The 16421-nt window shown below is 40.5% G+C and overlaps 1 protein-coding gene across 12 annotated transcripts in view; it reads right to left on the reverse strand.

The window, feature by feature from the left end:
- LOC144678767 (poly(rC)-binding protein 3) overlaps nt 1–16421 on the reverse strand; it is a 532576-nt gene that overhangs the window by 302725 nt on the left and 213430 nt on the right. For 8 of the 12 annotated variants that reach the window (XR_013576176.1, XR_013576177.1, XM_078538655.1 and 5 more), the window contains exon 1: nt 14802–14910. The exons of 1 other annotated variant lie outside the window; for it this stretch is intronic. The gene's annotated coding sequence lies outside the window, so the exon portion shown is untranslated. Of the gene's footprint in view, nt 1–14801; nt 14911–16421 lie in introns of those variants that run through there. 3 more of the 12 variants (XM_078538656.1, XM_078538650.1, XM_078538648.1) reach the window with 1 other exon arrangement.

Below are 16421 nucleotides of genomic sequence, written 5' to 3' on the forward strand. Positions count from 1 at the left end.
CTGCCAAAGTATCTTTCTGTGATTGCATAGCAGCTGTTTCCTGTTCGGACCTGGACAGATCCGGAGGCAAAACATTTGAGGGTAATGGTCACTTTGACAACCAATGCTATCATATGGCTATCAGATCCAGCAGGAAGCTAGTCATCTTCTAGGAGCTGCAGATGTCTTACACAACAGCCTTCTGAAACATAGCTGTTCCAACATGTCAAAGTTACTCTGCCTCTGCCGGTACACCATGTGCTGGATTTTACAGCCGGGTGCCGGTGAATTTGAAGGCGGGGGTTTTGTAAAATAAAACGGGTGGCCTTCCTGCCCATCCCCCAATGTGTACCCATATTACGGAGGGCAGGGAAGACGTCATCCCATCCTTAGGCTATTGACACTCTTAAGTGGACAATTGTGGCCACTTAAGGGTCTCATTCTGCCTCTGCCACTATTTTATGTGCAGCAGGGATACAGAAGTTGACAAGAATTAGGAGCAGGAGTAGGCCCCTCGAGACTGTTCCAGCATTTAATAAGATTATGGCTGATCTGACTGTCGCCTTAACTCCACTTTGATGTCTGCCCCCCATAACCCTTGTGTCCTTTGTTGATCAAAATTCCATCTAAGTCAACCTTGAATATATTCAATAATCCAACTTCCACCACTGTCTGGGGAAGAGAATTCCACAGACTAACAAACCTCTGAGAGAAAAAATTCTCCTAGTTTCAGTCTTATACGGGAGACTCCTAATTTTTAAACGATGTCACCTAGTTCTAGACTCCCCCACAAGGGGAAACATCCTTTCAGTATCCACCCTATCAAGTCCCCTCAGGTTCTTTTCTTTTCTGTTTGAATATGATCACTTCTTATTCTTCTAAACTCCAACGATTATAGGCCCAAACTGCTCAAAGTTTCTTCATAAGATAACCCTACATCCTTGGAATCAGTCGAGTAAATCTTCTCTGAACTGCTTCTAATGCAATTATATCCTCCCTTAAGTAAGGAGACCAAAACTGTACACAGTGCTCCAGATGCAGTCTAAGGCCATGTACAGCTGCAGCAACACTCTCCTACTTTTATACTTGATTCCCCTTGCAATAAGTGACAACATTCCATTTGCCTTCCTAGTCACTTGCTGCACCTGCAAACCAACATTTTGTGATTCATGTACAGATCCGTCTCTGCTATAGGGTTCTGCAGTCTCTCTCCATTCAAATAATATACTGCTTTTCTACCCTTCCTGCCAAAGTGGACAAGTTCACATTTTCCCACATTATATACTCCATTAGACAAATTTTTGCCCACTCACTTAACCTATCTAAATCCCTCTGTGGACTATGTCCTCTTGACAACTTACTTTCCTACCTATCTTTGTGCCATCAGCAAATTTTGCTGCCCTACATTCAGCCCTTTCATCCAAGTCAGTGATACAGATTGTAAATACTTGAGACCCAAGTACTGATCCCTGTGACATTCTTTTTGCCAACCTGAAAATTATCCATTTATCCCTACTCTCTGCTTACTGTTAGCAAACCAACCCTCTATCAATGGTATATGTTACCCCCTACACCATGAACTCCCATTTTGTGTAATAACCTTTGATGTGGCACCTTTTAAAATGCCTTTTGGAAATCCAAGTGCACCCTGCACCACAGCTACAGGTTCCCCTATATCCACCTTGCTTGTTACTTCCTCAGAGAACTCTAATAAATTAGTCAAACACGATTTTCCTTTCACAAAATCATGTTGACTCTGCCTGATTGTAATATGATTTTCTTAAAGTCTTGTTATTACTTCCTTAATAATGGAATCTAGAATTTTCCTATGACAGACGTTAGACTAATTGGATTATAGTTTCCTGATTTCTGTCTCCCTCCTTTCTTGAATAGAGGTGTTATATTAGCAATTTTCCTATCCGTTGGGACCATTCCTGAATCTAGGGAATTTTGAAAGATCGCAACCAATATATTTAATATCTCTGCAGCCACTTATTTTATTATCTTAGCATGAAAGTCATCAGTTCCAGGGGACTTGTCAACCTTTAGTTCTAATCACTTTCTCAGTACCTTTTCCCCAGTGATTGTGATTGTTTTAAGTTCCTCCCGCTCTTTTGCCTCTTGATTTTCAAGTGTTCTTGGTATGTTTTATCTTTTCTTCCACAGTGAAGACAGACACAAAACACCTGTTCAATGCTTCAGCTATTTCCTTGTTTACCATTATTAATCCCTCATTCTCACCCTCTAAGGGCAAATGCTCACTTTAGTTACTCTTTTCCTATTTAAATACTATGTAGAAACTCTTGATATCTGTTTTTTTCATATTTCTAGCTAGATTTCTTTAATAGTCTGATTTCTCCATCATTTTATTTAGTCAGTCTTTGCTGAATACTAAAATCTGTCCAATCTTCTGACCTACCACTAATCTTCACAGTATTGTACGCTTTTTCTTTCAATCTGATACTATCCTTAACTCTTAACTTCCTTAGTTAATAATGGATGGTGCATCCTTTTCATAGGTTCTTTCTTTCTCAATGGAATGTATCTTTGCTGAAAGTTATGGTAAGTGGAGGCAAGACGGGTAGCTTCAATAAGATCATGGTTGATCTGATTGTAGCCTTGACTCTGGGCAGGAAGGAGGGGTACCTCCATTTGTTGGGGGGATCCCCTTTGCCCATCAGAGGCACCCACCCCAAGAACATACCACCCCTTTTAACCTTCCACACTGGCCTCTCAATCCAAACACCCACACCCCACTACCCCCTTGCAGGGGTCTGCCAGCCAGGCCCATCCAAAACCCCAAACTTACTTAAGTCCATTCTCCATCAGCTTCTTCCTTGGGAATTGCCTGTAGTCCCAAGAGTGGCAACCATTCAATGCTGGCACTGATAGTCTACAGAGCTGCGGGCCAATCAGATTAGCTGGCAGCTCTCTTGGGTGGGACTTCCTCCCAGATTTTTATTTTATTAATTTATGGGATGTGGACATTGCTGGCTAGGCCAGCATTTGTTGCCCATCCCTAATTGCCCTTGAGAAGGTGGTGGTGAGCTGCCTTCTTGAACCACTGCAGTCCATGTGGTATAGGTACATCCATAGTGCTCTTAGGGAGGGGTTTCAGGATTTTGACCCAGCGATAGCGAAGGAACAGTGATATATTTCCAAGTCAGGTTAGTGAGTGGCTTGGAGAGGAACTTCCAGGTGGTGGTGATCCCATGTATCTGCTACACTCATCCAGGCAAGTGGAGAGTATTCCCTCACACTCATGGCTTGTGCCTTGTAGATGGTGTACAGGCTTTGGGAAGTCAGGAGGTGAGTTACTCGCCACAGGATTTCTAGCCTCTGACCTGCTCTTGTAGCCATCGTATTTATATGGCTAGTCCAATTCAGCTTCTGGTGTCATGAGACTAACATATTTTTTCATTCTATTATTGTGGTTTATTGTAAAGTAGGTTTATGGATGTAAGTGTAGATGGTTCTGTCTGTGTGATTTAATTGAATTAGAGTCAGATAGACTGCAAGCTTGAAATTATCAATAGAAGTGAGGGCTTAGCATGTTGGGTGTAAAGGAAATTTGCATTTTTAGATAAGTGAAGGGGTTGTTTAGGTTTCAAAGGGATGGTTGGATGTTTACAACTAACAAGATAAGCAAGGCCAAGTAGTATGTTTATTTTTCCCTAAGGTACTGACCATATTGGTTAAGATTTTTATATTACAGGAGAAGTAAATTTCCAAAGACATATAGAACAATGGAATTTACAGATTAAAGAGAGAGAAACACATATAAAGAAGGATGGAAGGTTATGTTGGGGGGGCCATGTAAGGTCTAAAAGGACCATGTAAAACAGTCTTGGGGAAGCCTCCAGCCACTTTTGCAGAAGTCTGCTGTGTCCAGTAACCAAAGGTGGAGGAAAGTCTTTGGAATTCCCTGGTTGAGTAGGTGCTTTGGTAAACTTGCTGGCTTGCCTATCTAAATTTAAAATCTATTTTGGGACTCTTGCTTTAAAGGGGGGGCATAGTTGGGAGCCAGGTTAATTAGAGATTTTGGAATTTGTTATAGTATTAAGTAACTGTAATCTTTTGAATGTGCTTGAAATCTTTTCTTTTGGTAATAAATGTTTTAATTTAGTTTTTAAAATCCCTAAAGGTGTTAGTAGACTAACTGCTTCTGAATTCAGTGCACAGATCTTCTCGTAATAAATGCAAATTACAAAACTGTTGTGATAGTGTGGCCAAGTTTCCCTTGTGGAATTGGTCTGCCTGGCATACATCACCTGCCATGTCATAACACTGGTCAATGGTAACCCCAAGGATGGGGTGTAAGTCCCACTCCGAAACAATTAAGTATGCTCCCAGCATAATATCGCTGCCAGGTTTTGGCTGGGTGTGCATGCTAACAGCCAACTTTTCAATCATGGAGGTCAGGGAATACAGCACCTATAAAATTCAGTCCCATGTGTTATGTGAGTCATACCATTCTGTTGCTTTCCTGTCTGCTGTCCAATTGGTGCTAAGGATGTTCCCCTCTCTGCTATTTAGTTGCAGATCTCTCAACAGCAGATATTGGCAGTGGCAGCTGCCTCATCTGAGTTACTTTGTTCTTTCATGGGATGTAAGCATCACTGGCAAGGCCGGCATTTGTTGCCCATTCCTAATTGTCCCTGAACTGAGTGGCTTGCTAGGCCATTTCAAAGGGCAGTTAAGAGTCAACCACATTGCTGTGGGTCCAGAGTCACTTGTAGGCCAGACCAGGTAAGGATGGCAGATTTACTGAGACTAGCCTTACATTCCAGATTTTATTAACTGAATTCAAATTCCACCAACTGCCATGGTGAAATTTGAACCCATGTCCCCAGATCATTAGCCTGGGTCTCTGGATTACTAGGCCAGCGACATTACCACTGTGACACTGTCAACCCCTAGCCTAAGGCAAGCCGAGGCACCACCCATTATGAGGTGAATGCAGAAAGTGAACCCAGCAAAAGTACTGGGGACAAAGTCTTCCCCACAACTAGGTAAGAGAATAATTGTGGGTACTGAGTATTTATTTCAGTATTTGCGTGAGTTTTAGTCAGCCCCATAAACTACCATTGCGTTCTTATTTTACTTTCAATGGTGAGTTTGTCCAGAAAAACTATGGATGTTATATTAAAACTTGAAACTACATTGAAATATCACTCTAATTGATTGCCAAATGTTAATGAGCAGCAGGGGGTTGCGTGAAAGTGAAAGTCAATGGGTTGAAGCTGGCTTCCCAACACTCCTATTTTTGTCCCTTTATTTTAACCCTTCATCGGTACCGAAGCCACATGCCTCTCCAGGTTAAAAATCCCTCAATGTGTCCATCCCAGCCAACACCAAGGTATCTCTGCTCCCTCCAAATTCAAAATGTCTCCACCCCCACAAACCAATGGGCCAGAATTTTACCTTCGGCGTGCAGCGCGTGCCCAACACGCCAGAACATAAAATGATGCGTGATGACGTCGGGTGTCCATCCCAACGTCACTGCACACCATCGCGATATTTCGTTCAGCCGGCAGGGGCTGGAGTCAGTTGTGTGCCCGCCGAAAATTGAAAGGCCTATTAAGGCCATTAACAAGGTAATTAAATTGAAGTTTACGCTGCCTATCCAACCTAATGGTTGGCAGGCAGGTGACAAGGCCAAGCAGCCTTTACATTTTTTAGGAAACGTCATCCACGAGCAGGATGAGGTTTCCTAAAGCTGTTACAGATTAAATAAAAACTTTCTTTTGAAATTAAAGACATGTCCCATCTCATGTGACACAGTCACATGAGGGGACATGTTTCATTGAATTTTTATTGCATTTATCAATTTTTTCAAAAAGCGCTTCAATCTCCCTGAAGCAGCTCCGTGCCTTAGGGAGATTAAAGCGCTCTTTCACATGCATGCGTGAACTGCGCACCAGGTCCACTCTCCCTCCTCCCCGCGCCCGCACAGGTAGCGCTCAACACTACCACTTGCGATCCATGCAGGACCTTAATTGGCCTGCCCACCTGAAATCGCGGTGCGGGGCCGATTATGGGCGGCGGTCAGCTCCCCGACCACCCCCACCCACTCCTGCCAAGCCCGCCCGACACGGGAAAAATTCAGGCCATGAATTCTCCACTTCTGCACTCATCTCCCCCATACACCAACACTAAACTTACCGAAAGCCTTTTCTGCTCTGCCGGCAGACAGACAGCCTGTCGATCAGGCTAGTTGTCAGACAGGAAACATGGCAAAAAAAAAATCAGAAAGGCTCTGCATTTGCTGCCAATGTGGTGCATATGCAGCTGTACTCTTTACTCCGTGATTTCATTGGAAGCGATGGAGCAGGCAATGGCCAGGACAGAAATAAAGGAAAATAAACTGCAATTACATCTTTGGTGAGGGATCTGGGATTTAACTTTCAGTTCTAGGCAAGGTTCAGTGTCTGACCAGTTAACACGAGCGTCTACACAAATGCTGCAGGACCTGCTCATACTGTCCAGCATTTTCCGTTAATAAGTTATTCTTTCTGTAATTCATCCTTTTTCCTTTTGCTTGTTTCACTGTTGGAAAATTACGTCAGGCAACTGGAGAGCTGACACAGACTAATAATAAAAATTCTGCAGTGCAATGTTGTGGGATGTTTTACAGGCTGAACTAGCATTAGTCTATGCTACTGCTAGTCTCTGTGGGACTCGATATTCTGATTTGTTATGACTGCAGCTTTCCACTCATTTCACTAATCATGCCACATCAATTTACAATGGTATTTTATAATTTAAAAATAGCCCCTGACACAGCCCACGTTTGGAAAGACAAAATCCATCATTGGTTTTCTGCGCATGTATGGACAAGTGCGCATGCGCAGGTGGATATTGGTGGCCATCTTGTGTTGGCAGGAGACAGTGTTTGGAGAAATCTGCACTTCTGGGTTTCCTGACTATAACTTCCGTCCTGCCCCGAGATTTTACCTCAGTAAACATCGGGCCCCAGGAGTCAAAGACTTGTTTTTAACAAATCAGAGGATCATTAGAATGTGGAATCCCTCACCACAAGTGATTATTGAGGCAGATGCTATAGGATAGAATTTCCGAGTCTTTGCCTAAGGAAAGATTACAATAAGCATGCATCGGAAAGCCAGCAATTTTCTGATGCTTGCTCATGATGTGCAAAGTACATCATCATGAGGAGAACTGAAAAATATCCGCCCTTCTAACATTGTCTACAGGAGAAATGAATAAGTATTTCAAAAGGAAAAATAGGAAATTATACAGGGAAAGCGCAGAAAAATTTGGTGAGAATGGATAGTTCCAGTTGAAGAGCCAGCACCAAGAAAGCCACAATTAGCCGAATGACCTCATTGTTAGTTATAATTTCTATCATTCTATGACCAGAAAGATAGTAATTGAATAAAAGGATTCACTTGATGTCATGAACAGTGACAATTAGAATTGAAAATCCAGATTCAGTAGATTGCCAGTTACATTATACAGCATATTCTAATGATCTGCCTCTGACAAATCATCCACAGTACCTGCAGCCCAACAACACCCAGATCAGGATTGACCTCTGAACTCAGAGTTAAATACATTCCTGTTCCACATTGGTGCATAGAATTATATTGTGCCATATGTTTACATTGCGATAATGCATAACTTTATACCTCACAGAAAGAAAGATTACATATCTTGTGCAGTTGTTTTCATTATTTAAATGATGCCTTCTTTAAATGCCATAGAAATATAGTGTAGCTTTATGAATTTTCTGAGCTCATTTATAAAGAAGTTGGCATTACATTCCATGTGGGCAACTGATGTTGTCAGGTACCCAGTGCCATTTTCATGTCAATCAATGCTACCACCACTACTTCCTCAACCTGTCCACAAACCACATGCAGTACGAGTTGGGAAATGGTGATTATAGTGCTAAAGGGATCTTTAGTTTCAGTCAGGGAAAGCTAGAAGCAGGTTAAGCATTCTTTTTTCATTCTGTCGGGCAGTTTTAGATCTTAAAGGCTTGTGAAACAGAACATATCACTCACAGCATGGTTGTCTGATGGATGTTGCACTGCTGGATCCTCACTTGGTACAGCAATGCTGACTCACCGTCAGCACAGGAACGGTCCAGATCTTCGCCGGCCAGCTGTGTGACTCTATTTTCAAAGTCTGTTGGAACCTTCATGTTGGGCATTCCTCCACCAGTCTGCAACCTCTCCCTCTTGTTGTGTGCCAGCTTGTCCTGCATGAATACAGATAGAGAGAGTGTAAGCAGGACACCTGCTAGGCCAGATGATAAGGATGCTTGGCATGTGTGGATGGTGAGTGGTACCATGGATGGGATGAGGACAATGAAGGTATGTGTGAGAGTGTGAATGGTGATGTCCCTTGAACAGGCAGTGAGTGAGATCCCTCTGGATGTGTGATGGGTTTATGAGTATATGATTTGAGAGTGATGAGAAAAGTGACTTACTCTGGCAGAATGGAGGAGATCATTCATCCTCTTTTGGCACCAGGTGGATGTCGTCATTTGCAGGATGTTGGCACTGAGCACCGCTGCCACCATCTCCCAAGCCAGATTGGTGACCTTGCCTTTGTTCAGAATGGGGTTAGAGGACATCATGGCGGGCTTCCACGGCATCCAAAAGGCATTCCAGGAACATGTCACTGAATTGGGGGGCTGCAGTCTTCTTGCTTTTCAAGGCCATGTCTTCTGTACAGTAGTCTTGGGCTGGAAACGCTGAGAGATGTGCACGCGGCTGCACTTCAAATGTGGCGCCCAGCATGTGGAAGCGACGAGGTGATGGCGTGGTGAATGAATTAGAGCCCACCCGCTATCGAAATGGCACATTTCCAGGAAATGCATGATAAATGAGGTGGGGTTGGGACGATACTGCGTGAAAAGCCACCATTGCGGCCGGTGGGTAAAACGTTCTTTTTCCCATCCATTACCATACTTAGTGCAAATCTGGGATGAATGCACCCCATCTTCAAATAGAAATATGAATTACTTATCTTTAACCTCAAACTTCTACTTTGATCCAAAAAATACATGGATACTTTAAAACTTTCCCTTGTTTACCAGTGGCCTTCAAACCTTCTTTGATCTGGGGAAATTACATGAATAATCTGCTCCCCTGATTTCCACCTTCAAACCCTCTCCTGAGATGCTTAAGGTAGCTCATCTCAAGAGATATTCAGTGAGGCAACTATAATCCTAGGTGTGAATACTTCTCACCACCATTCCAGCAACACAATAGAACTTCCCCTTTGATCTGTAACTCCAAGCCTATCTGGTAAGCTATCGAGGCCAAACCTTTTTCATTTTTCCGCATTTAAAAATTTCAATTTCCAAACTAAAAATAATCTTGTAATTTACGCATTTGTAACACCAGGTCAGGGTATGTAAACAACTTTTACACCTATTTTCACACCTTGTCCATCACCTGACTACAACCACATCAGTTCATAAACATGCAAACTATTTTTCTCCTTCCATTTTCCTAAGTTGGATAGGTGGCCCAGACTTGGAGTCCAAGGAAAAGGATGAGGAAAGGCCTCCAGTAGATGCATTGTCATTCAACCTTATCCTGTTGAGCCCCAGCTCAAAAATAAGCTGTGATTTTGAAGATATTACACTGGTTGATGCACTCAACATAACTAAACAAGCAAGTGGTGATGGCAAAGCAAAAGGATCAAGCAACAATTTTAAGAGGCTATTTAAGGATTATCTGTCTTTCTGGTTAGTAAATAGAAGTTTGTTTGTTTTTACAAATTTTGTTTTTTGGAAGGGCAGTTTACTTCATTCCTCTTCTGCAAAGAACAATAAAAATACCCCTGAGACCTCAATGAGAGGTTTCTGAAGGTTTTAGACTGAGCACCGAGGATTACTTTGCCGAATACCATCTAGTGTATTAAATTCAACCACCCATTTGTGTGGGGTTCTGATGTATGTCACTGAAACTCTGCTGTAGACAGCTTTATGTGGCTGAGCCCTCTTGACACTGTGATGTCAATAATAGCATCTCAGAGGTACATACATATTGTAATCATGCAAGCCCTGTGGTGAACCATCTCCTCCACTTCAACAGACTACAAGATCAGGAAATTGCAGGCACACTGACCTCAATTAAATTACAGGTATGTCATGACTCGCTGCTATTTCTTCACTAATTTATTTATATTAATGAAATCACATTCTTAGGAATCTCATTTCACAAAGTGTGATCCCACATTTTTGTTATTGACAAACAGAAATGTGATGAATGGTCAGTTATCTCTCCGGGGTGGTTTTTCATTATCGAGGCGATAAGCTCGCTTCAGGAAATTTCTCAACTCAGCAGACTCGTCTCCTTGGAACTCACCCCCACATGAATGATTTTCACCACAGGGGGCGTGATCGCATTGGGCCCACTGCCTCTGGAGCAGTTCAAAGGTTGGCACAAAGTTGGGAAAGTGCCACGGCAGACTGGTCAGGAGGCCCACCTTGGTTCTCTGAGACATAAAAGGCTGTTAGCAGCCCCCTCCCGCCAGCCACCCTCCATGCCCCTCATTGCCTCCATACTCCCTTCATGCCCTCCTACCCCCATGCCATCTCCACAGCCACGCACCCAGTATCCACCATGTGCAGACTATAGGAGCCATGTGGAGATGGAAACAAACTTCTAACAATCTAAGACAGCACTCACTCATACATACTTGATCCTGAAAAATTTTCATTATTGAAACCTATTTAGAAATTTTAAGTTCCTTCAAGTGGTCAGTCTGTTGTAAAAACAAACAAACTTCTAGTTACTAACCAGAAAGACAGATAATTTTTTTATAGCTTCTTAAAATTGTCAATAAAAATGGGAATTCAGCCCCTCCAGTGAGATAAATGGATTTTGAACTTTTGAAATTCAGCCAAGCATTCATGATGCACTCAGCTGTAACAACAGCTCTTAAGAAATGAAGTCTATTGGAACAGCAAGAACAGGTGGCTAATAGCTTTTTCTAAGCTACACCAAATGGCTTATCAATCAAGGCACTCCAGCAGCAGTTGTCTTTTTTTTACTCCAACTGAAAGCTGCAGCCTTTTATTTCAGTCTTAAGTGGCTGGAGATTTAAATAACTTCAGGTTATAAAACTTAAACAGACCTTATCTGCCCTTCAAAAGTGTTTATATCTCTTCCATAAATTTGTGACTCCCACACTGCAGGTTAAGGCCCTTGGAACAATGAAAATGGGGTCTTTCTGAACTATGCACTAATTTCATATGGCCCTTCTGAGTTTGGGTTTCCCACCTGTGTGATCCATACCCTGTCCCTTCCCCACCGGCAAAAAATGGGGTATGCCAGAAACAACAGCGGGACTTCCACATCCGGGTCCCACCCGCCATTTTTATAGGCCTTCAGAGTTGACATGACTCCATGAAAATCCAGTCCTCAATATTGAGCAGGGTACCTTGAGAACTCTCCAGCTTTTCTTTGCAAAATTTTTTGGGATATTACACATCCATTTAATCAGGCAGATGAGGCCTCAGTCTAATGTGTTATCTTTAAGACTACACCATCAATAATGCAGCCTTCCTTCAGTATTGAAGAGTCAGCCTAGATTATGTATTTAAATCCTGGAGTTGAGCTGGAACCTGAGCTTTTAACTAAGAAGTGAGATCATCAACACTATGCTAAGACAGATATATTGTAGAGCTTTATTTACTTCCTGCAGCTTGTCAGTTGGATTTGAGATCACCCATTAATTACTCAAACTGAAAACATTCCTTCACCTGAAGAAGCATCTAGTAGCAGGACACACACATTGCTAGTATGGAGAAGGTTAGAACACTAGATGCAAATAAACAAGCTAGACACATTAAATATGTACACCATTACTACTGCATAATTTAATAAAATTATTTCAATATTACTGAAAAGAGAGAGATGTTTGTGAACGTTTTCATCTGGCACTCATCAGGACAAATGCAAGAATGTCAAATTTCAAACGATCACAATGATTTACAAAAGAAAAAGGCGCTGATTGGTTGCAAAGTCAGCTTTGACTGGCTGAGGCATTGCCATGGAGAAAGCAACGGGAAAATATAATCTCTCCAAGCTCCCGGCTAATTCAAAAAAGGTGCAAGCCTTGAACATAATCCTTTTGTCTGCAGAGAACTGGTTCTTGCATGTGAATGTATGTCATTTCTAGCAACCATATATCAGCCACAGTATGAGCTTGACTAATTATCTTAGATTGGTTGCTAAAGTAGCTACTAGGATTGTTCAACAAGTGATGCCCAATCATGGAATCACATCTAACAGTAAACATTTTGTTTTGGGTTTTGCAAGCATGGGCTGGTTGAGTATGGTTTGTACTCTGTCTACTAAGAACCAAAGGAACACGTTGTTTGATTCAATCCACCAAATCATAACAACTCACTGTGTAGAAATGTTTTCCCATAATGTCTTGAGTTCTTTTGCTAATTACCTTAAATCTCATGCCTCTAATCACCAAATCTTCTGCCAATTGAAGAGGTTTATCCTTAATAAATCTATTGAAACTCTTCATGATTTTGAACATCTCTATTGAAATTCCCTTTAAATTTTCCTTTTTTTTTTACTTTTCATTCATGGGATGAGATCATTGCTGGGAAAGCCAGAATTTATTGCCTATCCATACCCTTGAGAGGACAGCGTGCTAGGTCATTTCAGAAGGCAGTTAAGAGTCAACTACATTGCTGTGGATCTGGAGTCACACGTAGGCCAGAGGGGCAAGGATGGCAGATTTCCTTCCCTGAAGGACATTAGTGACCAAGATGGGTTTTCACAACAATCCAGTATTATATTTTGTAATAATCCAACATGATGCTAGCTTTGTTTTCTTTTAATTCCAGATTTATTTAATAGTATTTAAATTCCTTCTTGTAATCATGGACCAGTTGGCACAGATCTGTCACGACCTCCCTGGTGAGCCTCATGAAACACTGCCCACCTGCCATGCTCAGACCTTTTCCCAGAAAGTACCTACCATTGTGCTTTTATGGCTTCTGAGATTCCTACCCTTCCACTTATCTTCGCAAGAAAGAGCTCAGTTATGTAACGGTTGTGATGACATGTCACAATTTTCCCTTTTGTTAAGGTCACTAACGCTGAACATCAGCTGGAGTAAAATACTCTTTTGACTTCATGCTGCAATGAATTCATTAGAATGACATTCACAAAGCCTAAACAAATAAAAATCAACTTTTTTCTCAGTCTTTTTCTATTTTCAGAGGATTATAAACCCCAAGAGCAGGACTAAATATGGACTAAATGTGATTTCAGGAAATTAGCAGTCACAAATATTGGTCCCTCTGTGTTATTCTTAATATACTGAATAAAACTAGCTTTTCAACTAAATTCTATTGGTTAGGATTTGCCACTTAATCCTAAAACCCAAATGACCCATTTTTATATATGAATTCCTTGGGATTATCATTTAAAAGGATTACAACAGGAAATTTATTATTTAATCTATATATAGTATATATCTAGACTGGTAGCAACAAGTTATAACATTTTAAATTTTGATTTGCATAAAATGTACATTTTTTCATATTTGAATTATGCAATTATTTAATAAAAGATAAATATTAATTAGAAAATGCTGTTACAGGAAAACAGGTAAGGTAAGGCTACTTTTAACAAACAAACATAAACATCTACGTTCTAATTTTTCCTTTAGCACTTAAATTGTTTAACTAATGCTCATATCATAACAGGAAATAAAGTAAATGTCCTAAACAAGTACTTATCTTTTATTTTTAAAAATTGAGTTTGTGAAATAAAATGAAAAAGCAGAATTCAAGTAATCGCCAATGATTGCAGTGGAACCATGAACAGGGAAAGCTATTCTAAAAGACAAAGGTTCAAAGGTTTTTTTTGAGAGAGAGGGGATCATGTTCAAGCAATGAGGCATATTATAAAACTGCGCTCGGTTTTCACATGAGACTTAGAAAGATATTTTCTTGGTAGTGTTCTTATTATATTTTCAATAAGACATACAAGGAAAATTCATATACAGAATGAATAAAATGCTTTCTCACCAATATCTCTCAGTGTAGTAAATTATTGCTTGATGTTTCAACTTTTCCAAAGTGAACCCAGAAAACACTTTATCATGGCCCACCCAGCAGCGCACTCCTACAGCACATATAAATGTGTTGATTGACACCCTGCATTTATACTTAGCTCAGACTGTTCATTAAATGGATTTCTCCAAATATTTGATGTTTGTTCTTGCCATTGAAACATCATCACATTACAACTTTGATACCATTTTAAGCATTTTTGTTTTGCATAGTTGAAGAAAACATTCTTTGTTTTCTCACAATTCTGTACATTCACTGAAAAGACAGAAAACTATTTTATTGTTTTCAATTAATTATCTTCTGTTTCATTAAATAACATTAACAGCTAAGATAGTGATAATGTCTAAATGAAATTCTGTCAGTGACACAGCATCGTATAGGAGTTTACTCTTTGTTTTGCCAATGTTCATTTCTCTTCGCTAGTTGTATAAACAGAAATGCAATCTCCCTTTACAGTAAAGGTGGAGTGCAGATTTATGTTTCTAAAAGGCAATTGGCAGAAAAGGTTGACAGCATTTAAAAATATAAGTTTTTTGGGTTCACCCTTGCATAGGTCTACTGAAATATGTAATAGCCTTAAGAAACTTAAGATCTTATATAAAATGATTGCTTATTCTGTTAAGAAGGGATAACTATTAGTAACAGCAGTAACAAAAATTAATTGCATTGAAGTAAATTTAAAAGCTGTAACATTATATTAATAGTAATACATTAAATCAAATTTAAAATTACCCACCTACCGGGATGTTTCTGTACTGTCGTCCTAATGAAATGTAATGCTGTCTTACTATTGCTCCTCCAGCACAAGTGTGGTCCCTATTTGTCTGACAATTCCTAGTGTGGACAGATGGCCAGAAGCCCTAAGCCCTGCTGGTATGAAGGAAGCTTTGCTGTTCCTAGCTTAGCCCTTGGCAGATAAGCCTGAGTCAGGCACAGTGAGCTCACAACCTCTTATCCAATCATTTAAATTACTGCCACATGAGAAGATCTGCCCAAATCTGCTCAGTAAAGGACCAGAGGGTAGGACAATCGACTTCAAAACTGACCAGGAGTAATCATGAATGAACCACTGCTTTGCAACTATGATATTTCGGGTATGATTCTTAAAAATACCTGAATGCTTTTAAAATAACTGAATTTACAGAGGATAGAAAACCCTTATAGAAAAATTATTTCAGTTGTAACAATTGTTTTCTTACAATGTATGTATCTAACAGGGGGAACAAGAAAAGTCTAACATAGGTATAATATCAGTTTACTTTCACATATCTCTGGCCCAGAAATAAAGGTCATGCTTTCTTGTCAGTAGAAAATGTTCCTTTTCTGAAGATAAAGAAGTATTCAGTTCAGCGATTAAATGAATAAGTAAATGAATCAGCAGAGCAGAAGTGCCAGATTTAATTACTGCTCTGAGCTATAGTGTAACTAATTATGGGGTTCATGAACCGCAGACCACAATTTTCCCTGACATACTTGATTCTCTTGAACCAGGCAATGTCAGAAAATAAGAAGACAGGTAATAAACTCTTCAAACTAACTGAAAAGAAAACAGATGTTCAAACAGATGAATACGTTTCATTAAAAAAATTAAATTGCATACTCTGGTTAAAATCTGTTTTATCTGATTTTAGAATATGGCAATATCACTGGAATATTATTATATATGATTGAAAAAGAGCAAGGCTAACATTATCGCTTTGCCATTTGTTGTTTCGTCTGCAAACCTCTGCTGTTGTAGAGCATACAGGACAGCTGGACGATTATGCTTGTACTTAGAAGGTGATAAAAATATGATTTATGTTTAAAGTCTCCTCATTCATTTTATGTTAAAATACTAGTTAAGTGCATAGGCTTTTGTTTATGCTTCGAACTTAAAGAGATTGGAAAACATTCACTTGAGTAGCAATTAAGTAAGTGATCTTCACATGCTTCCAAATATTATTCAGAACTGTCACTATGGGCAGAATTTTGCCCTTGGCGGGTGGGCTCCACGGTGGCGGGCGTGGGCAGTCGGGAAGCTGACCACTGCCCACAATCAGCACCATACCACGATTTCATGCTGGTGGACCAATTGAGGTCCGCCCTGTGTGAAATGCAAGCGGCAGCATTGAGCGTGCCTGTGCAGTGGGGAGGAGGGAAGGGGAGGGCGAGCGGGCCAAACGGAAACTCACGCATACATGCGACTGAACGCTGCATCATCTCCCTGAGGCACAGAGCTGCCTCAGGGAGATGGAGACATATGAAAAAATAAATAAATAAAAAGGTAATGAAACATCTCCCCTTATGTGACTCTGTCACATGAGCAGGGTCATGTTATTAATGAAAAATTTAAGTTTTTATTTTATTTTTATTTGCT

Source organism: Cetorhinus maximus, chromosome 3 (genome assembly GCF_964194155.1).
Source record: "Cetorhinus maximus chromosome 3, sCetMax3.hap1.1, whole genome shotgun sequence".
NCBI lineage: Eukaryota > Metazoa > Chordata > Chondrichthyes > Lamniformes > Cetorhinidae > Cetorhinus > Cetorhinus maximus.